The following is a 27,770-nucleotide window of genomic DNA, read 5'->3' on the forward strand; positions in this document are numbered from 1 at the left end:
AGTGAATTGTGGAATAATATTCCCGGCACTTTCGGGCATATTTGTCATTCTTCTCTCCAAAGATGCTAACTCGTCTGAGCGGTGCGATTCCAGTGTCCCACGGCTCATTTAGCAAGACAACAGACGTCTAATTGGGTGATTGATGGCAATTTGTTTTTTCTTTTGCTCCCATGACAGAAGGGAAACACAAATACACACACAGGCATACCAGGAGACACGCGGAATAAAAGTCGCACGTCTAGAGAAAATAGCTAAACTCAAGGAGGAATAATTAACTGTTCTCGGTGTGAAACTTAGAAAAAAAGCCCTCCAAAATAAACCAGATCAAATGATGTAACAGGAAACTGTTGATGGGGAAACTTCCAGCGCTCATATTCTCTGACGCGTCCATGGCCTCCTGAAAGAATCACAGGAAACATGCGTCAGGGCGAGATGGAGACAAAGACAGAGCTCAGCTTACTGTCCATTGATTGTCTCGGTGTGATCTTTTCAGCCTCAGACTGGAATATCATCCTCTGGATCCGCTTACTGGAACATCCAACTCAGTGGACGCTGTCATTTAACGCAGTAGCGCCACTAATATGTCAGGTGAGTGGTGTTCATGTCTCTGCCCAGGTGATCGTCTTCAAGAGCTGCTGCACAAAGTGAACCTCCGCAGTGGATTTTATGGCCATTAGAAGAGTTTGATACCTTAAAGGCCACTTTATCGGGACTGACGTTGACCAGACAGCCCACAGACCTCTGCTGCTGCTGCTGTACATCACTGTCGTACTCAAGAAAACATTCGGTATTAATCCCCATCGCACCCAGGAGACTCCCGCCGAGCGCCTGCAGGATCCCGTGTTCAGTTCCAGCCATTTCTGACAGCTTTCATCAATACCACATGTTCGCACATTGATTGTCATGTCCTCTGCATCGCGACTTCACACCGCTCAGGTCACACGGTACCAAGTCAGCTCTCTGTTTTATTACACGGGGGACCTCATCGGACTGTTAGCTCTGACAGGTAAAGCCGCGGCCCGCTTTGAAAAAGCACTGATTAGCCTGTCACTCCTGACAGAGGAAAGACGTAAACCTAGCAGGATAAACCGAGATGACTTACAATTATCTTTCACACAAAGTATCATCTGTGGACAGCTACCAGTTTATTACAATGGTGAGAGCCATTTACTAGCTGCCAATGAAATATTTACAGGCAGGGCTACTGTAGAAACAGAGTGGAGTAGCATTCCAGCTGGAAGGGAATCAAATATGATGGACTCACAACACTGATTATTAGGCGGGGTGTGCAATTCTGATAATATATCATCAAAATTTACATAAGGGCCCTGAGATCTCTGGCAGAGGTGTGACGAACAGGTGACCTGGTTGTTAAAACGTCTTGAGAATGGCACGGACGTCAGCAGGCTCTTCTCAGACTCCTGTTGGTCCCTCCTCTCATTACAGCGATCGACTGTTGTGAAACATCATCTGTCTGGGTCGCATCCCCATCACACCCGCTCAACCCCCCACCCATCAGCGCAAATCCAAATTTCACCCACTTATTGACCAACATGGCTAAATGGCTGATAGCACAGGAGGGGAGGGGTGTGGGGGGTGAGGGTCCGGGGAGAGGGGAAGGTGAGGAGATAAAGTGTACATCTGAATAATTCAGAATGAAAACACAGAGGAAATCGATCAGGAGGCACAAAATTGATATTAACAGCAAATTATACGATAGTGCTAGCCCACGTGTGTGTGCAAGAGTGTGACCATGAGGGAGGCCCAGAGTGCGGCTGCTAATTTACAACCTGTCATGTGGATCAGACCCGCTCGGGGAACTCAGTTGGCTTTTATTTTATGACTTTTAAAACAACCAGCTGCACCGAAGTGTAATGTTCTCTTGTTCTAGTCGGGACACTTAAGAGTTGCTAACTAATTAGCGCTATATTGGATTTTGTAATTGGCTATCACAGGCCTTTATTGGTCAATTACCCGTTCAAACCAAGTGACTCAGCCAAATGTAACAGTCTTATTATTACTCAATTAAAACAAATTCTAGCTGCGGTAGGGGAGGTTTGAGAAGAGAAATGTGTGAAGGTATTTGCCTGGGTGCAAGCCCGGGCCCAGGATTCCCAGTATATCACTGGGTAATTAATAATTTCATTAACCTGCTCTGCGTCGTTGCCTCTGATCATTTCATTTCCTCTCCACAGCTGCGATACTGTAGCAGCTACATAATTAATTTGATTTATATCCAGCCCCCTGTAATGAAGGAGAGCTCTCATCGCTTCCCTCGTCCCTTCCTCCGCCCTCCTCGGCCCTCCTGCGCTGTCCGATGCGGCCCCTCCGTGACATCAGCGGGCCTCTGGGAAAGGTCAGGAACAGCAAACACGAGAATCGGCCGGTGAAAGATTCACACCGCTGCCTTTGAGCGATCGAATCCAGACCCGTGCGTAACGGTGGAAAAAAACAGGGTTTATTAAAGCGTGATACAAACATACACGATTCCCCCTCCTCGGTCTTCTGTCTTAAAAATCTGGCATGGAGCTCATAACCCTGTTGGGATTAGGGGAGAAATGCAGGAAAAGTACATACTGAAATGGAGTTGAGGGATGGAAGGCCTCAGGAGGTCTGTTCTGTGTTAATAGTTTATGATCAGCGCCAAGAATAAGGTCTCGGGGTGATTTAAACCTCCTAATTTGAGCGCCTTTCTCATGAATTCTGGATAAATACATCTGAAAAAACTACAGATATCATAGCTGCATCTCCATGCAGGGGAGACAATGCGATCCATAGTACGGGCTGCCCGACTCCTGCGGCTTTACACTCAGCAGGATAACAGCAGAGTATGATTTCAGCATTAATAATGCTCCATTGATTATTGTTCTGCTGTTTAAAGGTGAATGGCAGAGCTTTCCTAGCAGCAGGGGAGTGTGAGAGCCGTGCGCCTCCACAGAAGGGCTGATTTACATTTTGGAAAGTGCACCTCGTCCTCGGGGGAGTTGGTCTATCATTTTCTGTCAATACAGTGAGTGAACTTTCTTTGTTGTGGAAAACTCTCCAATCCTTTAGGTGTTTCATGATTGTCTTACTTCTTTATCTACTGTAGGTCCCAGCGCATGCGAAAATGCTGGGCAACCTTTGTTTGGTCAGTTTTATTTCTCTCTAAAAGAGCGACATCTAATCCTCGGATTTAATCATGCTACCTGAATCACTCAAAGGGAAAAATAAAATCATTAAATCGCAGCTTACGTTCAATAATGTGTAAATTTTCAAGGCTATTGTCTCCTCTCGAGCAGTTTTTATGCTGATCACATTTTTCGTGAAAAATGACTGGGCAGCGACGGATCTCTCCCGTTCAGAGGCAAACTCTCTCCTTGAAAGACACGAGCAACAACTGCCCTCCAGCAAGCTCTATTTCAGAGTTAGCTGGGATCTGAGCGAGAAAAGAAACGTCAGCATAACGCGCAGCGCAGAGGACGCAAAGTCGAACGCTGCGAATATGCTTTTTAAGAAATTTGCTGTCATGATTCCAGTTGTTATTGAAAAGGTTTGCACGGTACAGCGCGAGATACTTTAAAGTATGAATAGATTCTTTAGCGTTTGCATTAGCATACTTAATAAATGAAAGTCATTGGCTATCGTTTGATGCTACACAAGCTGAAGGAGATGTGGGTATCTTTTATGTTGTTTTGATGCTCTCTGGGATCGATGCCTACAACCAAACCGTTGATAAATGGCAATGACAGGAAACACTACGTGTTCCCTTCCCAGGTTTCATTAGAGCCAAAGCTAAGCGAGTGGAAACATAAAGATAATCTTCAGTGCCACATAAAAAGGAGCCAAATGAGCGAGCTAGCCAGACTGTCCATCTCAGCATCTCTCAGGCACATTTAGCGAGCACTGAACGCAGCTCTTTCTACCATTTCCCCTCACTCAATTATTGATGCTAATTATCATGGCTTGCTTAGTCTGCACCATAACAATATATTCTTAACAAGAAGCCAGTGTGCATGCGCACGCATTACCTTTTATTTCTAACGCAACGCTCTTCGGTTTTGTCCTTTTTAACTCTTCTGTTGCTTTTCTGCTTGTTATCATTAGAGCGGCGGATAAGCCAACTGCCAGCGCATAATGCATCTCCTCTTGGCAACGGCTCCCCCAATGAAACCAGTGCGGCTCAAGGTATCTGACAAATGACCCAAGATATGGGCCCGATATGGCCTCAGCACTCAGATCCAAATCATACAAGAATTCCCTTGAAGGTCCTTGAACAACCTGCCTTGAGCTGTTTCTTAGTACCACAAGAGACAAACTCAATATTAGTTTTAATGCTGCGGGTTATCTGTGTCATCACAAATGTTGATAATATAACAGGAAATACAGGAGGTCGTTGAACATCTGTGGCCCAATGGTCACCTGGATGCTAACATATGAGAACCACAGTGTTCCACCTGTGCAAGCAGCCAAGTGACCAAAACTCCAAGCCTCCTTCCTCCCCCCCGATCATGACCGCAGACTTCCCTCTCCTCTATTTCCACTTCTATTCCGGTGGAAGGACCTAGCTCTCTGTCTTCCAGCGCCGCAGGGCATGGAGCTAGCCGGCGGTGAGTTTCCATCAATTAGTGCACCCCCGCGGCCTCGTGGCAGAACCCACCTTTTACTGCAGCGAGATATTGATTAGTTCAGCTGCACTGTCAGGTCTGGAGCGAGCTGGGCCGGGTGATCCAAGGCCTTCACCGGAGACAAGATCATGTCGAGTTTCTGACACATGTAAGCACACACTTATACACACAGGCACATACATGTTGGCATGTACACACACACACACACACACACACACACACACACACATGCGCACAGTCACGTGACTGCAAGGTGAGACAGGGAGAAGATGAGAGAAGTCCTGTCGGTGCAGTGATGGCTGAACTGACTGAGTGCTTGTTATTTCTTTTTTTTACTGACTTCATTTCAAAACAATAAGCCGAAGAGCCTCCGCGCACCCTGAAAGGTGGAATATCACAAGTAAAACCATATATCAGTATAAAACCAGTGCAGAGATGCATTCATTTTATCCCCACTGGAAGTGCTGGTTGAAGTCAAGACAGGTAACATGCATGTCCAAGGCACTGCAGCCTGGATGGAGGATATGGAGTAAAATAGAGAGAAGGGGACTGGATATGTGGGGTTATTGGTATTTCAGGTGGATTCTTGTGTTTGCTGCTCTCTGGACACTGGCAGAAACTGTCTAACTGATGCAATCAAGTGCAATTCCTCAGGTGTTGCTTAAACCTCCTTCACAACACCTCTGCAGGGTTTCAGCTTTGCATGAAACTTTCGTGGCTTTACAATAGTCCCAGGGTTTGGAGGACAAGCCGGCGTCAAATTAAGAAAGACAGGTGAAGGAGAAGTGGTCTTCACCTTTTGTTGGTAATTTAGCAGCACCGTGCTCCACAAGATCGTCTGCCTGCAACATATTAACAATTATACAGTAATTATTCATTCAGGTGTCAATAAATTATAGAGGGCAGCTTTTGTGCTCGAGCTGAGTCAGTATGAAACCTAAATGGGACGTGGCCATCGTATGTGGTCGTCCTGCTCTAACTCCAGCCCCTCCGCACACAAAATTCCACTCTCCTTTTTCCAAGCACAGAAGAGTTCCTGGTGGAGAACAGAGCCCCCTCCCCTGCAGTTCCTTGCTCTCTGGTGGTTAAATAATCCATTTCACCTCCTTTTCATCCCACTCGCTCCACTCACATGAGCTGTCATCCTGTTACGCTGTGAGGTTGAGTGCTGGGGGTTCATGTGATTTAAGTCATTCAAGTGGCACCTGGCGGATTTAAGAAAACACTGAGCCTTCCTGCCTCTGATGGACAGATCCCAGGCTGATGGGGGGAGGGGGGGGGGGGCATTTCATTATAGTATTATGATAATTCGCAGTTGCGTAACAGCCCTTTTCGCTCTTTGAGTGAAATTTTCAAGCATTCATGAAAACTTTGCCTCATGAATTCCTCTATTTGTCACTTGTGATGAGGTTTGCATTCCGCGCCACAGACGATGACCTCACCGTGCATGCAAGTCAACGCTGTGGGGGCGGGTAGGGGTGGGGGGGGGGGGGGTGTCTGGGCTGCCTGATTTGCAGCATCTGGACAGTGTCATTCTGCTGCCAAATTTTTAGATCCATGTTCAAATTGATTGTGATGCTTCATTGCTCGCCGGGCCAACAGGTCAAAGGAATGGTCATAATTGAGAGGAGTATTAGCAAAACCTTAAATATATGGTGGCAGAGATATCATTACCCATAGACTTGACCCCGCCTGACCCCTCCTAACTCCCATGCGGGCTGGAGCGCCTCAGACGGAGGGGTCCGCTGCCTCTTAAACAGTTAAATCAACAGCGTCTGGCTGCGGCTCGTGTCGGAGCGTTCCGCCCCAACGGTTTCATGAAAAACTAATCATCTGTTCATCATGGAGATCAAACACACTCAGGATGCAATGATTAGGAAAAGCAATCGGACAAACTGGCCGAGCCACTAGTCCAGGTATAATAAATCTGAGATTAAAATGGTCCCAATCCCCTCCAATATCCTTTTCACCTTCAGCCCCTAGGTCAGCGCTAATATCCACCTTAAATATCAAGCAGGAAATGCAGCTTATATTTGCTGCGATCACGTTTTGTCAGAGCTTAGAATACCTCGTTTTCCCTAAGAAAGGCTGCAACTCAAAGGACAGACTTCTGGATGGTTTCATCCCGAGCTGTCACTAGAACAAAGCGAACATGGTTCCTCTCGGATGGTTGTTTAAATTGCTAATATCTACATGCTGGCTTTAATCTTGTACAAAATCATCCTCCTATTTCACATGAAGAACGCATCCAGTAATTAGAACGGACCTGCTCGACTGGCAGGCCACCAGTTATCTGTTCCCACTTTTGAAGCAAACATGTGAAATAAGACAGAGGTCAAAGCAATCTCCCCGTTGCTCTAATAGCCTCCTCCGACAAAAAAATAGAGGGAAGAAAAAGTTTTACAAAGGTGGAGCAGCTGAGTTGCTCCAAAGATCCATTTAAAGTTGTGCGCCATCGCAGCTCCCAGGAGATCGGCGGAGAAAAAGATGATTTTTCATGCACAGAGATTCTCTGAAGCCTAAAGCAATTACCTGCAGATGCCCCAGTGTTACTTAAGCAAATAAAGTGAAAATAAATAGTGTCTACGTAATGTTGAATACACCCGCTGAACATAATAACATTTTGCTGTTTCCACAAAGTGGACTGGAATGAAATTACACGGTCCCTGAAGCCTGTAATGAAATGTGGTCCCCCCCGACTCCAATGCATCTTGCCGTCCCGAGGACGTATTAATGCTGCTCTCTAACATTCTCTTGATTGATGCAGGCTTCAGAAATAACAATAATAATCATAAAAAAACCCCACTGTAACCTGAAGAGACTCTGGTTAGACGTGTGAGGCAATTCAGTTAACCACATAAAATAGGATATGAGCAGCCAAAATAGGATTACATGCTCATGTAAACAGCTTTGGAAATCAAGTGTAGGCGAAATTGACTTTAAATTAAATACTGAAAATTCACCTCATTGTTTTGAACTTTACTACATTGAATGACTTGATTAATAGAGCTGGTAATAAACAGCTCGTGGTTGCCATCAGGTGATGTAACATGTGGTCAGTTGACAGATAAACCACGTAAGTGTCTATTAAACTGAAAATCTGATGTTTAATTCTATACTTGTTTGAAGATTTCAAAAGACCGTTTTCATTTGTATGAGAACATCTCATGGCTCTCTGCTCGTTAGCTTGAAGGGTAGCCACAGAAACTGTATGATATGAGCTAACGGATATCAAGAATTCTGCCAGGCGAAAGCAGCAGGAGGTGACAGGAGCATTTTCACCATGTGCAGGACACAATTCAAACAGAACCAAAGGGATATTTAGCTCACCTCATGCACAGAACAACAAATATGGTTGAACTGTAGCATACAAATCTGTAGCCTATGTATTCCTAAAAGATTATGGAGGATTTATTTGTATTTGTAAAGTTTAATGGCCCAGTGTGTTGAAGATAATGACGCTGAAGCCACGTGCAAACATAGATTTACATGTGAACCAGACTGCATATTTGAAGAAAAAATGAAAGCAGTTTGAAGCGCAGCTAAAAATTGGAGCATCATGGCTGCTCTCCTCGGTGGCGCCTCTCTCTGAGATGGCGTTCAGACGGACCACCGGACATCCCAGCGGGAGGCCACGGCGGCAGCTACAAATCCCCACGGCTGCAGTATCACTCACGCCTCCATTCCGTTACCACTCATTACAAAAGCCTTCAGGGCAGAGCCGGCGAATAAACGGCGCAAATGTTGTCCGCGGGTGCATTAGCCTCGAAAACATCCTGCATTTACTCGTCCTCTGGTGATCATAAGTTCATTTATTGTTATGCTGAGGTTATAGGATTCCCAAATATTGCAGAGTATGTCTAATTTTTAGTGTCAGGCAACCAAAGGTGTGTGGGGGGGTCATTATTGGGTGACGGGGAGGCGCTGGTTAATCTGCGAATAATGTCAGGGGTGAGGGCGGAGTCCTGTCTGAGGGAGGGGATTTTCAAGGTGCGTCGATTGTGTAGCCTGGCAGCTCATCTATTTTTCATGCTGCCACTCAGACAAATGAAACCAGAGCCACCCGGAACAAGGGGGGACCCTCTGACACTTCAAAGAGAAGTCCTATGGGTGGGTTTTTTTTATTTTCTTTGGAGCTGGGCTCATACCGACCCCTACTCACATACATAACACCCGCCCCCCAACCCATGCTGAGACGCTGCTGAGGCCTCATTAACCCTTAAACAGGCTTTTGAGGGGTGAAATGTACAGGAGACTAATTACCCCACCGACACACGGAGGGAAACACCGCTGCTCTGACACACAAACACACGCAGCGGCGGTAATGGTGATGATAACAGCGATAGCTGAATTGGCGGTTCCACAGCGTAGGCCTTAATTGAAAACCCCGAGCCCCTTTCTTTTCCTCATGGTGATTAGCTGTTCCAGAGCCCCCTCCCGCTCCCCTACGTGCCCCGTCTTTGCTGTCATACAATAGCAGTATTTCCTGATTAGTGGATTCTGACAGTGGTAATGAGGAGGGGGAAGGCGGGGAGATAAAAGGGAAGGAAGGAAAGGGGACAATGAGTAAGAGAAAAAGAGGCACATATCAAAGATGGGGACTAATTGAGGTAACACAGCCCGCCAGATCCGCAGCCCTCATTTGCATAAAGCCGCGCAGCTTCGTTTGGCCATCTCTAACAACGCTAATGTCTTAACAAATTAATTTTGTTAATTAGGCACGCCCAGTGGAGCTCACCAGCAGATTAGGCAGATTAAACCAACAGATGCTGATTACCTTTGGGCAGGCTAACTGGTAGGTCTCTGTTCGCTGGATGCGACGTGAGGCTCCAGAGTACTACAGGTCGGAGGCTTTGACCAGCACAGCAGCACTTTGGAGGGTCCTGAGCAGGTGCCAGCGCACCTGTTGGGCTCCTGGAGGATTTTGTGTGGAGGAAAAGAACACATGGCGTCCCCTCTCACTACCAGTGCCATCGTGTCAGTTTTACCATTATTTTGGGAATGGGGAACATTTTCAGAGAGATTTGAGATTGTCCAAGTCAGAAAAATCTTGGGATGGAAATGGACAGAGGGAGGAAGATCCTAGGTGGCCAAACATGGGTGGGAATTCCAGTGAAACCTCCAGTGGGCAGGAACATCCAGGAAGATGAAATTTAAATGTTGGAGACCTCTGAGAAAAGTTTGGGATCAGAGGAGGTTAATTTATGAATCAGTGGCTGTAACATTAGACAGTTTATTAGCCACTTTATGGTGTAGACGGGTAATTAAATTATGTATATTCAACATGTTGCTGTGCTCTGTTGCTGGATAGCATGGAAAAGGAAAAGTTAAGTCTTGGACTCTTGTTTTCCAACCACTGGAAAATAGAATGCAATTCACAAACTGTCTCCTTTTAAATCCATTATCAGGAGCATTATCAGCATCTCATTAAATCTCATTAACACCCTCTACTATAAGTTAGAAAACTGGACCAATGAACCTGTTTAGACTAAAGCTCTTTGAGGAGTAATTGTCTATATCACTGCCATTAAGGTCCCGCTCTTTCCATCAAGTTCTAATCCCCACCTTCATGGCTGTTTCCTGCTTCAGTATCCCTCCTCCAGTCCCCCGGTGGTGTGTTGTGTGACAGCTGCTGCCCTCTTTCACGGTGGTGAAATGAATAGATTATGAGCAGTAATTAGATATACAGCAGAATCAATGTGCTTTGGGGCAAGGCCTGGGGGTAGGGTTCAAGGGTAGGGGGTGCAAGGAAGATATGTGTGTGTGTGTGTGTGTGTGTATGTGTGTGTGTGTGTGTGTGTGTGTGTGTGTGTGTGTGTGTGTGTGTGAAGGAGAGCAGCAGGGAGAGTCAGAAAGACACCATAGGGGGCTGGTGAAAGATGGGGGCTTGTCAACCAAAACAGAAAATAATGAATTTAAAACTTTATTCAGCTTAATACTTTTGTTAAGTCTCCCAACAAAGTATGACAACCATCAACGAATTCCCTCCCATGTAGTAGAAACCATGTCCTCAATATCCTACACCTACAACAGGTAACATTGAAGGCGGTGGCAGTGCTAATGTTAGCTTCGTTAGCTTTTCCCAAGCCTCTGATGCTCAGGTTTTAGCGTGAATGAAGCATCTGCTCTCTGACTGCAGGAAAACCTGAGCTAACGGGCTAACTTAGCGAGGGTGTAGCTAGCACATACAGACAAGAGGTGCTGAGACAAATGCGCCCTTGGAGCTGACATGTTCACGTGTACTTTGGAAGTGCGACAGTCGCTCGCATACACCCTTCCTGGCTACCTTACAGTTGGGGGGTGGGCAAGTGAAGTTTTGTAAGTACCGTACAGAGTTGGTGGGGGTTGTTGGCTGAAAGAGTGAGCTCCAAACCTTGATAAAGTCATAATACCCAATATCTGTCATTTTAAGGATTTGATTTTATAAATAAAAGCGCTATTTATGATTTAGGTCTGATTTCATGTATGTTTGGTGGACCTAAATTAGACATTGTATGGTAGGTACTTCGTTGCCACTTTAATTTGTTTCCCCCTTTCTTATTTTGTGTTCTGACACGATCATGTGATGCGACAATGTTATTGTGCAACATGCAGGGTAAGAATGGACATGGGAATTAAATGGATCTTTAAATATGCTGAAATAATAATAACATTAAAGGTTCTGTTCTTGCTGTGTGCACCTTCTGTGAAACTGGACATCGTTAATGAGGAAAGAGCTGTCAGGGATGCTGATGTTCAAGTTTTTCTAAAGGGAACAAATCAAAAGAGGGAAGGAGAGGAAGAGAGAGAGAGAGAAAGAGAGAGAGAGCTGGTGTTGTAGCGTGGTATTATACCCATCACCAGCACTGGTTGTGCCCTGCAGTCATGCATCTTACTCCTTTTTTAGTGGCAGAGTGCAGGATGACCTGCCTGTGATCTCCTCCATAATTAACATATGCTTGTTAGTCAAGGTTGGTTTGAGGCTCTGCACCCTGTACATGCAGGCGCACGAACACACACACACACACACGCACACACACACACACACGCACACACACACACGCGCGCACACACACACATTGAAACCCCATCGTATTGCTCTCCCTGCTCTCCCACACAGTCAAGGTTCGACATGGAAATCCCTGCACATCTGTCCCTTTTAGGCACATTATACCAGACGTGTTTTCCCCCTTTGTCTTTCGTTCGGCTTAAACATCACGTGGAGAGAAGCATCTATGGCTGGAAGAGTCTGATCAAATTTGCTCTGAAAATGACTCCAGACCACTTTAATAGGGTCATGAATATGAAGTGCTGCGTGCGCCCGTGTTGTATTTGTCCAATCTCTCCCAGCCTCATTTGGACATAATGAAGACATGAAGCCCTTCTGATTATTCCCCTCATTTCCCAGAGCTCTTGACCTCTTTGAGAGAAGATAAATAGCCCCCTTAACCTATCAGGATAACAGATGAGAATCAGTGTGTTTCCTGGGCTAAGTTGTGCCAATTTACTCTCCACCCGACAATCGGCCATTGTGGAAATGTTTTATTGCCGTTGCCAGGTGGCAGTGGTGTTAAAGGCTTTTCTTTTATATCTCGCAGATAAAGGAGGCGACGTTGTCGGGGGTCAGAGAGGGAAAACGAGAACGCGAACATGCTTGTGCTGCAGTCTCCAGTACAACTGCTGCATGTTTATGTGCATATGAACACGGGATGCATGCTATCTTGTGTAGAAGTGCCTTGCGAGTGTGTGTGTGTGTGTGTGTGTGTGTGTGTGTGTGTGTGTGTGTTTGCTCTCACAGCATCTGAATGACATCAAAGCACTGTGCAAACTGAGCCCCTGGCAGCTCTTTAGATTCCCCATCTCCCCTCTCTGTTTAAAGCGGACAAGGGAGAAAAGACCCAAACTAATAAAAGAAGTGTTATTCAAGAAAGAAATAGACCGCTCAAACGTGTGGCACGTGCACGAGTGTGTGTGAGAGGGAGAGAGATTCAGAGTAAGGAGGATGAAATGTAAGGAAAAAAGATGAAGAAATGGGCAAAACAGAAGCAGAAACGGGGAAAAGAGGGAGAGTGGGCGTAAGAGAGATGATATAAAAGACATGGGGGGGGGGGGGGGCAAATAACAGGGCAAAGCACAAAAAGGGGAATGTTAGTCTGGGTTTCCTCTGCGCTCTTTATCGCTTATTTCTTTCTATGACGCTGACACACATGAGCCTATTGTTTGTATATTCTCACAGAGCACAGGGCAGAGCTCCTCACGTTTCATCTGCCGTTTTGAGTCAAAGGTTGTTCTGCGTGCAGTCCAACCCCATTTCAAACCCCCATAAATGTGTGCACGTTTGTGCATGCACGCGTGTGCGCATGTGGATATACGCAGGTGTTGTGCACACGACTGTACACATGGAAATGCAGGGAAGGAGGCGCGCAGTCAGACATTCGCAAGAAAAGACTTTGTAAACGCGAAATAAACGCTGCAGAGACAGAAGATTCATGCGCTCAAATAAACTGGGGCTTTTGAATTTTTAATTGCAGCGGCCCTAATTATGGCCATCAGACAGTACTTCTAAACACACTCACTGCACTTTCTCCCCATTGCTCTTTTCCCCCAGCATCTCCAGTTTGGCTGTGGACGAGGCCTCAGTCCGGGTGTATTTTTCCATGCCATTAATATTTGATGAAAATGGGCCAGGCTGCATCAGCTGCTCATCGCCACTAAGAACGCGGCCTCCATTATGAGCCCCGCGCTTCCTCTCCGCCGTGTACATTAGCCAGATGACAGAAGGCAACACAACGCCTGCACGGATGGGAGGTGTGAATGCAGGCGCGCGCGTGGGTTAAAGTATCGGCGGTGTGTACGGGTGTGTGTGTGCGTGTGTGAGTGCCGGCTCGTCAACCGTCCCTGTCGATTGATGCTATTAGATGTTGAGAAACAGTTGGGTGTGAGCTATAATTGAGCTGACACTAATAATGAAAGCAGATACTGTCTGAAAGCCCTTGGCAATATGCTAAAGATATTGATGCCCTAATAATTCAGGGACTCGACCGAGTGGAGGAGAAATCTTTCTCTCTCCTCTCTCTCTCTCTCTGTCACTCTCTTTCTCTCTGTCTCGCACACTCGCTCCTTAGATCTTGCCCATGAAGTGAGGAAATAAGATTTAAAATGGTTGTAAAAACCCAGTCAAGATTCATCTTTTACAGCTTTTTCGGGTGCATTATTCGCTCATTATATATATCACAGACAGACGTACGAGGAGACCAGATTATATGATTATTATGTGACAGCATGACGGAGTTTGTAGGAAATTACTTTTTATGAGTTGGGTCATATTGTAATGTAATTATAGCTATCAAGAAAACGAATGGATGGGCAGGATAGGTAGGAAAACACACATGCTCTCTCTCTCACACACACACACACACAGACACACACACACACACACGAGACCCGTGTTAGAGATCATAAGTTTGTGTTGAGCCTTTGTCAAGGACCCTCATAATGATCAACTCAACCTTCTGACTCCTGTCTGAGAGCTGAGTGTCCCAGGGGGTTATGTCAGTGTGTGTGCACATGTGCGTGTGTGTGTGTGTGTGTGTTGGTGGGGGATTGTATTCTGAAAACAAGGTAGCAGGAAGGTGTAGCTGATGAGAGGAGCAGAAATTAAAATGGGGAAAAAAAATACAGGTTGTAATTTCTTTCGCAGCCCTCACGTGCGAACACTTTGGTATTTATGTGTTTGGTCTTAATAGCTGCACCGAGACCTGCGACGGCAGGGCGCGCCATTTTCAGTCGCATCAACACGCCACCGAAACAGATTTTTCCTCACGTTAGGAGCCGGCGAAACCCGCCGCTTACGCTCTCCCCTCAGCTTCTCTCATCGGCCAGACTTAATTATTCACGAGGCTAAAACCGGTCACGGCCGTGAACTTTGGGTCGAGGCCATAAATGCTGTTAAAACATGAAATGGCTGATTGGCAAGTTCCATTTGATGTGGCTAAAAAGGGCGACGTTGAGCTGAAGCTGAGCCGAGGAGCCAAATGGAAAGAGACTGGGGGAAGTAGAGTAGAAAGCACCTGTCACATCCAGCTCTAGGCCGGCTTGATTAACATCAAATTTTAATTTTTCCTCTCAGTTGTGCTCTGAAAGGTTGTTCTGCTCCTGCTGCACGAGCCCCCGTCTGCCCGGGGTGTAAGACTCGGTGTGTCCGCCTGCGCCATAAACAGGCATGGGAAACAACTCCAACTTTACAGTGTCTCGCCGCTGCTGCACGTGATATTTAAATGAATTGTGCATTTGTGAATACAGTATCCATCTGTTACAACGTAATAGATGCAAGTACATTAAAACAAATCCCCTCCCCGCCCTGATTTATGGTCTGTGGGGCTGAACAGGATCTCGCCGTGTAAAAATAAAAAAACCCCGTCAGGGGAAATACACAACACATTTACTTCAAAGACTTCCCCAAAAGCACAACATGACGCTACGCGAACGCAGGACCCCGGAACAACTCTAAACGGTTGCAGTCCCAACATGGCGGCTGTAATATTTCATAATTGGACGGTGAAAATGAGACGGGCCTTTTGTTTAGCTGGCTCCAGCGGGCGACGTGCCGCGCTGCTTCCTCTCCGACTCCATTCCTCATTTGCATATTCATTGAGATATCAATTATTTATTCCTCATCACAATATCTCGCTGCATTACTGGGTGCTGCCGTACAGTAACAACACACCCGCGTGCTTTTTACTGAATAATACATGTAATAAGCAGAATAAATCAATAACCATGAGCAAAATGCTGAGAAAAAAGTGCAATTATTTATGCTTTCTTATATACTATAATGTGCTGCTCATGGGAAAAAACATTATTTTTTAAAACATTGTTTTGTTAAACTGGAAATAAAAATATAATTATTATGAATAGTTTTGTACTTGCTAACACTGATCAGCTTGAAATATGTACACAGTTCGCATAAATAGAGTTAGGAACTAAAATTAATATCAGCATGAATTTGACTTCCCACACACACACACACAAAACACACACACAAACACACAATATAGGTATGTTTAAATCAGGAGGCATTAATGCAGATACAATGCTACAGATATATCATAATATTCAAAAATCTCTCACACAATATTGCTCTAAAACCCCCCGGAGACACACTATTATCCACACGCTGACACTCCTGCCAGTTTTCTCATTATTATCGCTGTTGTTGGTATTATTCTTGTTATTTTTTGGATGCAATGAGATCACCAATCTAAATATAATTCAAGGAACGTGAAGCGGCTCTTCCTAATACGGTTGCACCTCAACTAACCATCACCTGGGGAAAAAAATCATGGCCTCAACAGCCAATACTCTTTCTCCATCAAGCCAGCTACACACACACACACACACACACACACACACACACACACACACACACACACACACACACACACACACACACACACACACGCACACAGATTCTTACACATATACTCACTCTCTCTCTCTCTCTCACACACACACACACACACACACACAAGCTAAGCAACACGCTATTGCACATTGCTGAAGCACAGAATAGATGGCTGCACTTACTTTAAATGTCCCGTGAAGGAAAGTTTTCAGATTTTTCCCCCCTTCTCTCCACCTCCCTACTCCATGTTCGGCGCCTCAGCAAAGAAGAGCCAGAAGCTTCCGGAACGTGGCGCCGCTACCAGCACCAAGATGGCAGCACCTTCTTTTTAGGTATCTACGGTTAAAAAGAAGCAGCTGGCTCCTGCATTTTACACATTTTCCCCCTGTATGGTCTTCTACCTTGCACGGATGCAGACTGTGCTCTCTGCATCTGGTTGCACGAGCACAATCAATAGGGAAGGGGAGAGCTATTTTATGATTGGAGAAGTTGTTGTGTTTTTGGTGGTGAAATTCATTATTTAGTATCTGAACCTTCAGCAATTCAGTATCATTTATTCATAAAGTCCCTTTTTGCCAGGAGGAAATGGATACAGCTGCAGCAACTGAGAGAGGGAGGGAGGGAGGGAGAGAGAGGGGGGGGGGGGGGTGAAAAGGAAGAGAACGAGGGAGAGAGATGAATAGAAGGAACATGTGGGGAGAGAGAGAGAGAGAGAGGGAGGGAGGTGGATGGATTGATGATATTGATCAGGCACCTCCTGAAAGAAAGGCGCCCCGGCTTTTATTTTTCAAGCTCTGGTGATTGACAGATGAAGGGGAGGGATGACTGGGTGGAGGAGCGGGGGGCCTTGAGCATCACACGGCTGCACGGAGCGATTAAACGGGCTTGTGTGACGCGTGCGGCGCGGCGGGCTTTGGCGCTCCGCAGAGGCTGAGGGATGGATCGCGAGGAATCACTCGAAAAGATGTTTGTTTACTCGGCAGAAAAGAAAAGAGACAACAGAGAGAGAGAGAGAGAGAGAGAGAGAGAGAGAGAGAGAGAGGTTTGCATTGTAAATGTCTTCCTCAGAAGCTCTGGACTGTGCAACTGCTGACTAATGTCAAAATGGCTGTTGTGTCCTTTGATATTGAATCTGATAGCACAGCTGCAATAAAGGCCGGCTAACAAAGCCAGGAGCGCCACGTTCCACTGAGCCGACGCCGCGCCGTATATCACAGGAATGAGACGAGATGTATGAAAGCATTTGACTGTGCTCTGTTTCCCCACGCCGCTCTCCGACAAACATCTCTCTCTCTCTCTCTCCTTCTCTCTCTCCCTCTCTTTTAAGGCCTCCTCTGCCTTCTGTTCAAAATAAAAGCAATTTGAAAATCGGCGCGGCTGTTGAATTATTTAGATTCGACTTAGTGCGACGCCAGCAACAGAAATTGCTGAGATCCATCTCAGTCAGACGGTAAAGGATGAGGTTCACCTGTAGCTGCAGAGGCCTTTGGCTCCAGAGCCGCCATTGGCTGCTGCGGCTTCCTGTTTTGCATGTGCGTGCGCTGTTGCGTGCGCTGTTGCGCGCCGCTCCTGCAATCCTCGTCAACTCCCAGAATTCATCGCAGCGGAGAGATTGTGCTGCTTTTCCGGAGGACGCTGACGTCTGCTTTTAGTTTCGGGTTCCTGAAGACTCAAGTGACAAAAGCAGCTTTTACTCCTGCGATGTCATACGCGTGACACGCGTGTCTCCTTAAAACAATGACGCAGCGACAGTAACGCAGAAATGAGGATAGGCAAGAGACGTTTACACACCCTCCTTTCACGGCGAGACGAGGAGTCGTCTTGTCTGTTTGTCTCGTGTTGGACAATTTCACCATATGTGAAATGGTGTCACATTTACTGAAAAAAGGACGTAAAGAGGGAATTATCCGAGTTATCACACCAACTTCCTGGAAGAGTGCTCATCCTCGCCTCGCCATCAATTGGATTTGAGAGAAGGAAGCGTTTTACGGGGGGAAGGTTTGACATGTTGTCGCGTGTGACTCAAGGAGGATGTTTAATGGCCAACAGGAGAGCGGTGCGTTCAGAGCCCACGTAATCTGAATTCAAACCCATACCAACCCAGATTTAATCCTTGAACTGAACCAAGGAGGAGGAGATTGTAAAATATGTTGTAGTTCCACAGAGTCTCCCCGCAAGACTTAAACACGTCTCGTCTTGGAACTCTCTTTAGCTCCGATGGCCAGTTTCAGTCAGAGGTGAAACTCTAATGGGCGGCGCCATAAGGATGAAATTCCAACTGCTTTAACAATTAATAGGCGGCAGGTTCACATGATGCCTTAAAGTGCATTTCATTGATATGTTTTCAGATGCGTACCCGAGTCTTTAAAAGGTTATTCTTCGTAAAACAAGGTGGACTTGATAAATGGTTTTTGTTGAGCAGGAGCAAACTATCGATCGGGGGGGGGGGGGGCGTAATGCAAAGATGAATAGAGGAGTCATGTGATGACTTTTCCCAGCCTGGGAGTGCGTGCATGTAAATGCTCAGGGGAGTCGCAGCCTTCACTCCGACGTCATGGGTGCGCTTTGGCTAAGGTTTAAATGGAAGGTATCGCATCGTCTGTTACCTCAGGAGGTGAAGATGATTTATGGCCTCTTGTTGGAAGGAGCAGCACTTACGTCTTGGATAATGAAATCTGTGTAAGTGAAGCGGCAGGAGCCACTTCTGCCTCTGCAAACTTCTCAAACTTTTCAACTTCCTGTTGCCCGGATGATGCGTTTGTAACTTGGAGCTGACCAGTCTGAGAGCAGGAGGAGAACGATGGCAGTGAAGGGAAAAAACAGGCCTTTCATGTTGGTCATGCTAGGGAGGTTCTTGCATCGGGGGTTGCTTTCAGCCGAGGATTGAGTGGCAACTCTCGGAGCTCCTGAAGTCAGCTGTCGATCACGGAGTGCTCCGTGGCTGTTGCGTTAGCAGCAGAGGACGGCCTAGGCCAGACACGTGTAAACACCCCCGTCTGCTTCGTTAGCAGAGGGACGCCGAGCCGCTCAGGCTGCCAAAACCCCCGTGAATTCACACTTTCCTCCCAACTCCAGCCCGATGTGATACAACTAGGAGTTGATTATGTGTAAATCAAATGATGACAGCTTGACCGCTCGGCTGTCTGGCAGCGGGTTGGCTACCGGGGAACAACAACCCGCTGCCTCGGGAGAGCGGTAATTGAATTCCGGGCCCCCCTGTGGGAATGCTGCTCCGCTCGGCGTGTGCTGCGCAGTCACACCGCCGTTCTTTTGCTACATGGTGCGACTATCGCTGCAAACTCTGACCCACAACACCACCGAGATCCAAATGGTACTGGCACTGGTTTCACTAAGCTGTTCATACAGGAGCACGGGAACATGGATGAGATGAGAAGAACATGTGTTTTCCAGAAGTAACGGATATAATTAATAATCTCGACTAGCAGCCCTTTAGATAAAAGTATATATTTTGTTTTAAGAAATGCAGTAAGGCTGAACAAGATAAGTATTTTATATTATTTTTTTTCCATTTGTAGGAGCTACGTCACATACTGGGAAATAAAATCAAGTTCTGATGAAAATAATATAAATACACAAACTACAAGTATTTATTTGGTTAATAAAAATAACTTTTTTAGAAGAATTATATGAACAACAACAACAACCACAACAATATTATTATTATTATTATTATTAATAATAATAATAATAATAATAATAATAATAATAATAATAATACACTGGATGTAAGGAGGCATTTTGACTTCTAAACACAATCAGACACAGCAACAGAATAAATGAGGGATTAAGTGCATCTTGTGAGAGCACTACAGTTAACAGTGTGATGGCAATGAGAGTGCTTCATTGAGGATTAGGCCTTTCAGAGTCACTCTTCCACAGATCTCTCCCAGTATTCCCAGTGAGACTGATTATCCGGGCCTGTCGCAGACACACGGGATAATTACAGGGTCTCCCTGAGGTCACTGCTCTCTCCCTGCCCCACAATTGGAAACACGCTGAGTGAGATGATGCAGAGAGGAAATGCAGGTGTCTCTCTTTCCCTCGCTCTGTCTCACACACACACACACGCAGACTCTGCTTGTGTCTTTTATTGCCATAATGCATTCCCCAGCCCCTGACCCTGACCCTGACCCCAGCCCAATTCTATCCATCACCTTAAATCCAAGCTCTCTGCTCTTTTTGTGAGAACCAGCATCACTTCAAAAAAGGGCCGCGTTCTCATAGTAAAATGTGTATTTTGGTTCTCACTGCACGTACACACACACACACACACACACACGCACACAGAGTTTTTTCCTTTGCTTGCTGCCCACAGGTATCCCCATAAGAATTCCCTCACTTCTTCTCTCCTCATCAGATATATCAAGTCTTCTTCGCTGTCTCAGACACCAACACCCCCCCCCCCCCCCACACACACACACATTCTCTCTCTCTCGGGCGCATCACTCGTTGCTGCCTCCTACGTCAGTACTACCTCTCCCCCTAGTGGCTCATTCAAAGAATGCACGCTGGTAGCGGAGGACATCAAAAAACCTCAAACACATCTTCCATGCAGTCCACGGGAATAATTCTTGTCGTTGGGGGACTGCTGTGCGCAAAAAGATGCAGGAGTGAGACAGTGGGAGGTGGGGGAAGAAACATCGGTTTGGGACAGAAACTCCACAAGGACAAAGTGACACTGGAAGAAATCCTAGCCCACCACTTTTCCCAGAGCCCCTGCAGGAACCCAACACCAAAGCCCTGATTCCTTCCAAAATAAAACTGCCTGCAGACAGGATCCAGGAGGAGGAGGAGGAGGGGGGGGGGGGGGGGGGGGGGTCGCTAAACCTCATCACAAATGTGTACAGGAAAGACTGACTAAACAAATGACCTCTTCAACTTCTCCCCAGCTTCTATTGATCACAGCCTGAGTCTTGTCTCACTGCTTTCTTGAGACGGAAAGTTTCAAAGTTATTTTATTTATTTATTTACTTTTTTTTATGTTCTGTGGACCGAAGGGTCCAACACGCTGCAACGAAAGGAACCACACCTGGCTAGATCAAACAGGCTGCAGAAGAGGGAGACTGCAGGCACCGCACATGAAAATGGATGTTGGTGTATCTGTGGGGACACGAGGGTGAGATCACTGCTGCAGGACGTAGCATGAATAGCATGATAGAGCATGAGAGAGTGGTTAGGGTTCGGGTTAGGGTTAGGGTTAGACCTCAGTCACTTCAGGAATACATTCCTTCCTAATCCCTCTATGGGTCTCAAATAGTCTGAGGACATCTTCCTAACCTGTTGTCCAAACTTACCAGAAAGGCCCGCGGATATTAGCTCTCATGAATAAATCACACGATATTTGACAGAATAAAGAGAGGGAGAAAACTGAAGCATGACGCAAACAAAATGAAAGACACTGCACTTCATTTTAGCCAGCAGCTGAAAGAAAACACATCCTGCTGCCTTTTGTGCTCCGCGGCAAGCTTCAGAGGCATTAGCAGCATTTAGGATCACTTCAGAGCCACCCCTGTGTGCCGTCCAGGACCCGGGCCTCTCTTCACCCTCTAACTGTGTGTGGCTGCTTAATTATTGATGCTTATGTATTGCTGATTTTGGTCTTTGTGTTGTCCCTGGTGGATGCTCTAATAAGGCGGGTGGAGGTGTTTATCTAACTCAGAAAGTAGGGCTCTATTCCTCATCCTGTCCACACACCAGCAGGGCATCCCAGCGGATGAGATTGCTGTATAGGTTTTCATTTACCACTGGGAAGTATAGGGATGGTGCTGAGCACTACGCTCTACATGTTTCAGGCATCTCTCCAAAAAAAAGAGTATAAAGTAAGCTATTATATACAACTGTAATGAGTCTAACTATTTTATTACACACACTCATTTTGAATATTTAGTGATACTGATTAGAGTGATTTTGTCAGTGATGGTATGTTGAATTTAGGGGATAAAATAAACAGGAAAGAAGACAGCATGGGTAGGACCAACATTAGAAATGCTGCCTTTTTCTTTTGAAAAAGGTACAATATCTCCCCCTCGTGGTCCAACACGATCGTTGCACCCATGTGATATTTCTAGCCAGCATTTAGTTCAGCAAATGAACAAGTAGACATTAAAAACGGAGCTAGGGGACTGAAGGCATGCTATCCTTTACGAAAATGATTTGAAATTTGATTTAATTTGATCTTCCAGTCATCAGTTGGCCATAAGTTGACCATTTTTATTTTAGTGCAATATGTTTCAACCTGCACCTGGGTGATTCTTTAAATACCATGAGTACACTAAGAACCACCCATATTAATGTGTTTTTAGGGTTCTACATTCAACACACATCCTATCGGAGGATAGAAGCACCTGTTGGCAGCATAGCCTGAGAGCAAGAAGGTCCCTGGTTGGGGAGACATGCGAGAGTTCTGCACGACAGGCTCAGCATGACAGGAAGTGAGGTTTCGATCTGTAAGAAAAGGCAAACGGCGCAGGGTCTCAGTTCTGCGGTCATAATTAATCTGCCCACGCTCCCCCTGCTGTTGAATTGCATGAGACGACAGCCTTTAGAACGGCACGCTCAGTTTGCCCACCTCGCCGCTCAGATGTTCCGTTTTCAAGCGTGAAAAGCGGAAAGGCTTTCCAGAGCTAATCAATGCTGAATTTGGTCGCCGGCGTTCATTCTTCCATATGGTCTAAGTGTGTTTTTGTCAGGCATTAGTGGACATCGCTTTAGAAATGTGGTCCCTGAGGGTGTGAGTGGAGCTTTTTTAGGGATAAGAACACTCGGACCATTTTGTCCCACTGTCTTTGATTGTCAAATCGGAAGTGAGGCCTGTACGTCTCCTGCTGCCGGTCTCGGAGCTGGTCAATAGATCTCATCAAACGGATCTGGTTACTCAAGCTGTAGCTCTCAGAGAGGTGGAGGACCTCCAAAAACAATATTAGCAGTATTGACATCTTTAATGTATGGCAAAGGTCTAATCCCACAGGCCGCCGCGCTAATGGGGAAATATTGAGTGTTGCCAGAATAAAGGTTTTCTTCTAATCTGTCCATTATTTGCTCTGGACAACCACTTTAAGCAGACATGAATGTACGGAGACATGGAGGAGATAAAGCGATCAATTTCGATACAATAAAAGGGGTGATAACTCAAAGTCGGTCACACTCTTCAATGATTAGGCCGTGCCTTTTTGAAAGAATACTATTAAACTAAGATCTCTGAGCCATTTCCTCACTCAGTCTCTCCTTCTATGCCTTGCTGAGTAATCCAATCAATGCAGCCCTCTTCGTCTTTTCCCATTTCATCCCTGACTTATTTCAACCCTTTTGTGTCACTCTGTTTCAACCCCCCCCCCCACAACCTCACCAGCAATCAACCGTTTTCCACGTTGCTCCAGCTCCAGGTTCATTAGGTCCAAACACCCCCCTTTTTTTCTCCTCTCCACATCAGAACACCTGAAAGAATGCAGGCACAGTCTCCGAACCCCCCACGCTCTTGTCTGTGCACAGAGCTTTGCACGTTGGACAAAATGTGGTAAACTGGCAGGGCGGGAGGAACGGGGGTGGGGGGATTGGGTGACTGAGGAAGACGCTTCCAGTCCTCTGATGCAGAACTAAGACAACAGTCTGCATCCGTGGTTCAGCGACGCTCAACGCTGCCTTTTCATCCCTGGGCTCTATCAGGCCGCTCTATCACCTCTGCACATTCAGACGGGCCGGCGCCACCGCGGCCCAGTCAGCCAGAGGATGGCACTGTAGCTGCTGATAAGGCGCCGCATTGTGGCCGCGTGTGCGGCTCGTTTGGCAACAGTGAGCGACCAAAGCCGCTGTTTGAGGCCTGTTTTCAGCTTGTGTCAGTTTGTGTCGACGCCCTTTTTAAGGTTTTGGATCTGCTCCCGTCCTCGTGTTTTCCGGGTTAGATAAAGAAAATAGAAATCAGTCTGGCTCAAAAGAGACGCATTTTAATTTCTAAATGTAATAAAGTGGTGTATAGTTGCTATTATGTTATCATGTCACACTGTAACATATAAATCACTGTGTATTGCTCTAAACACTCAATCAATCAATCAATCAACCAATCAATCAATCAATCAATCAATCAATCAATCAATCAATCAATCAATCAATCAGTCAGTCAGTCAGTCAGTCAGTCAATCAATCAATCAGTCAGTCAGTCAGTCAGTCAATCCGCCCTCCCTCCCTCCCTCCCTCCATCCATCCATCTGATATTTTAAGTGTGTGAAGCAGCCTCGCTCTCAAAGATGATGCGTCCGTGCATCGGCTCGTTCCCGGGCCATCACACGGTGGCACATTCTTTCCTCCGCTTCACGTAGAGCAGGAAAATCTGCCCGGATACATTCGTAAAGCTCATTGCGGAGCTGCTGTGTATTACTTTTAATTTGACTGACTGGACTGAAATATCACTTTTACTTATCCTGTGAATCAATTCCATTAGCTTAGTTTATTTATTTATTTTTTTTTAAAAAAAAACAACAAAAAAGTGCATTCCAATTATATTACACCTTAAAAAGAAATAATTACAACATTAATAGTCCAATGTTCCTCACTTGGGTACAAAATAAACTTGTGCTAGCTGTTAGCTTGTAAACGTAGCAGCAGATGATGTTTATGATCTAGACAACAGAGCATGTCAATACCTAAAATAACTCTAAAAAAGTAAAGGCAGCAACTAAAGGTTCCTACTGAAGGTAAAGGTTCTGTCAGACAACACAGCCACATGTATTTTCAGAGACACAAAGACAACAAAATGCCAGATTTTCTGTGTTTGTTAATGTGCGTTTTCCCTGACACTGGCACATTGTTTTATATTTTCTCTTATACATGCCGAGACTTCTCCTGCCTCCGTCTGTGACCTTTAGTTTGGCTCTCCGTAGCTGCTTTGTGTAATCTGACCTTATTAAAGAAAAGCTTTTACACCATGTTCACAAGCGAAAGTCAAACTTGCATCCGAGTGGCCAATCAGTGCCACCCGTCACACCGGAACAAGCTAGCGCGGCGCCAGAAACGTGACAGATCTGCCTAGATTTTAAGTGAGGCAAACAGGAACGGGAGCAGAATGCTGAAGAGAGCGGGAGGCCGACGGAGATCACGGGGGCTAAACGGGGACAGGCTTTTGACAGAATTCCAATACACACACGCGTATCATTACCGCACATCTGTGTGTCTGGCAGGACGGCCCATTTGTGTGCCACAGCAGCTGCCCGGTGCAGTTGAGCCAAGCTCCAATATGCTTGACTGTCCTGCGGAGCGGGGACGCCGCCCGTTCATCTGTGGCGTCCTCTCAAACTTTTTAAAGACGAAGATTAACAAGGGGAAAAGGAAATAACGCCGCCATGTCAAAACACCTGGCCCTTGTTGCCAGCCACTCCTTGTTTTCTCTTCCTGTCACACGGGAGCGGACCAACAATGCCGCTCACTGTGATCAATGTTTCGATTTTTCACGTAAAAGATGGAGCCTTCCACCCTCTTCCTGTCTCCAAGGTTCTCAAAAAAGACGGACAATTGTTCCACTCGGCTAACAGTTCAAAACGAGTCCATAATTAACTGATAATGACATTGTCATGGACAGTCCAGGAGGACGGCAGCGATAGGAGACCAACACCATTTACATATGATTAGATACGATCCGATCTTCTCAGGGCATCCAGGCTACGTTTCTATCTTTATTATGTTGAAGCTCGGCTTATCCTGCTTTATAAAAGATTAATAACACCATCACCCGAGGCTTTAAAATATTAACATTAACGATAATAATAATAACAATAAAAAGGACAGGACACTACACTTTTGCTCGTGCACGTCTTTCTTAAAGGTCTAACATACATTTAAACTCCACATTAAAGAGCCTCCTTCCTCTGGAAGCCCCAACCTGCTTTGATGAGAGATCAAGACAGAATTATCCAACTTCCTTCTTCATTACTGGAAGCAAAAATAGCCTCGCCGGCGTTGGATTGAGAATGGCAACAGGGTGAGCAGCACCCCCCCCCCCCCCCCCCCCACCACCACCACCCATCATCCAATCACGGCCCTGATGTCCTGGAGCACGGCTGACAGAAAGACAAATGAATCTTCTCAGAGTTTGATGGCTAATTCCATCAAGGATGTGGTTGCTGTCTTCCAAATGTAATTAAAAAAAAAATCCAGCTAAAATTACTAAGCGTGTTTTCCTTTTACTGGTCTCCCGGTCATCCCGGTTTTACTCATTTCTGAATGTTTTCCGTTCAACTCAGAGTTTTCTGAGTAAACACCCTCAAATTTAGAAATTCCAGCCCTTTTGCACGGCTCTCACCTCACATCCGCAGGAATCTGCAGCTTCCCACCCAGCGGTGACGTCCTCCAGGTTTCCTGTATGGATTAAACGCCGCGTCACAGGCGGAGCGAAAAAAAAAGAAGACTCCAATCCAAAATCATCCAACCGGAAAATGAAGCTGTGTGCCTGGAAGGCCGTCTGCGGCTCGGCGACATCATCACTTCTGCCATTATTAACGCAAACTTTATCCATCGGAGATGGAAATGTGAGGAGGGCTAATGACAGGCCGGCCCCCCCCGCTCCCAAACGCCGGCCGTCAGTCTCCAAATTGGCCTTTGATTGCTTTTGTGTTGTTTTACCAGCCGCAATGTTCCGGCTGTTTATTAAAGATCCCGCTTGATGGGTCACTGTCAGAAACACCAGCAGCTCGGCCTCATGGGGGGGGGGGGGGGGGTTCCGATTTAAAAAACAAACTCATTCTGACGCGATGTACGTTAATGGGGGAAAGAAAATGGACGCTTGTGCTGTGGTTTAACAAATCATTGGACTCATTGGACTTTTCCTAAAATGATCCGATTTAACCCTCATCCGCGACACCAGCGACGGGAAAATCCAGTCCTTGATGTCCGGTTTTGTGTCCTCCCAGGCAGGAAAAGCTTTCTTTAAGGGAAGTGGAAGCCCAGGCGAAAGCGTCGTTCACCTGTAGGATAGAAAACCCAGCTTGAATCCGACCCTTGAGGACTGGATTTGTACACATTGTACTAACACCATAAAGGGAATGTGGGGATATGGAGGCTCTGACGTTCCCACAGACTAAAGAGCCATTTAGAAACGAAGGAGTCTGCTGGTGGGTGGAGGGAACGAGCACCAAGAGACCATCACGCTGCGCTGGGATGCTGAAGCAGATGTCAAATATATCGTCAGGCGGGGAGCGGGGAACGGTCCCGGCACTAAAATCTGCTTTGGCGTTTTCCTCAGCGGCTCCTTTCTCTTCAGACGCTTCGCCCCCCCACCCCCCCGCCGGCCTCGAGGTGCCGCCGCTTCTGGGTTAAACTGTGGCTGCCGCCATCAGAGGAACCTCATCAGGTTCAGAGGCTCCACTTGCACAGCTACAGCGGCTACATTACAAAAGGATGACAAGAAAAAAATCCGCCTCATATCGAGAAAATCCTCCTGGTGTCAGCCACCGATGACACACGTGGGGTGTTTTCCGCAAAGGGAAGTAACTCAAAAGCATCTTTTCCTGTAACGTCAACGTGAAATGTTTCTGCTGTGAACTCCTTTCTGCTTCACTAAAATGTGGGTGGATGTTTTATTGATACATAAATATATATACATGTATATCGTAGCCGCTCCATCAGATGACGGACATCCACACTGGAAACAGACAGGTCTGACTTGGAATACTCAACACTGCCCGGTTATTTTTGGACTCTTTGCACATTCCATCCAGAACCAGCTTCCCAGTATAGACCAACCAATTAAATTTAATTTAATCAAACTAAAAGTG

The 27,770-nt window shown here is 46.2% G+C and overlaps 1 long non-coding RNA gene across 4 annotated transcripts in view; it reads right to left on the reverse strand.

Annotated features, from left to right (window-relative positions):
• Positions 1-16,458, reverse strand: part of LOC115252089 (uncharacterized) — a 46,178-nt gene extending 29,720 nt beyond the window's left edge. For all 4 annotated transcript variants that reach the window (XR_003890529.1, XR_003890528.1, XR_003890526.1 and 1 more), the window contains exon 1: positions 16,173-16,458. This is a non-coding gene — a long non-coding RNA (uncharacterized lncRNA). The remainder of the gene's footprint in view (positions 1-16,172) is intronic.
• Between the last annotated feature and the right edge of the window lie 11,312 nt (positions 16,459-27,770).

Source organism: Takifugu rubripes, chromosome 13 (assembly GCF_901000725.2).
Source record: "Takifugu rubripes chromosome 13, fTakRub1.2, whole genome shotgun sequence".
In the NCBI taxonomy this organism is placed as follows: domain Eukaryota; kingdom Metazoa; phylum Chordata; class Actinopteri; order Tetraodontiformes; family Tetraodontidae; genus Takifugu; species Takifugu rubripes.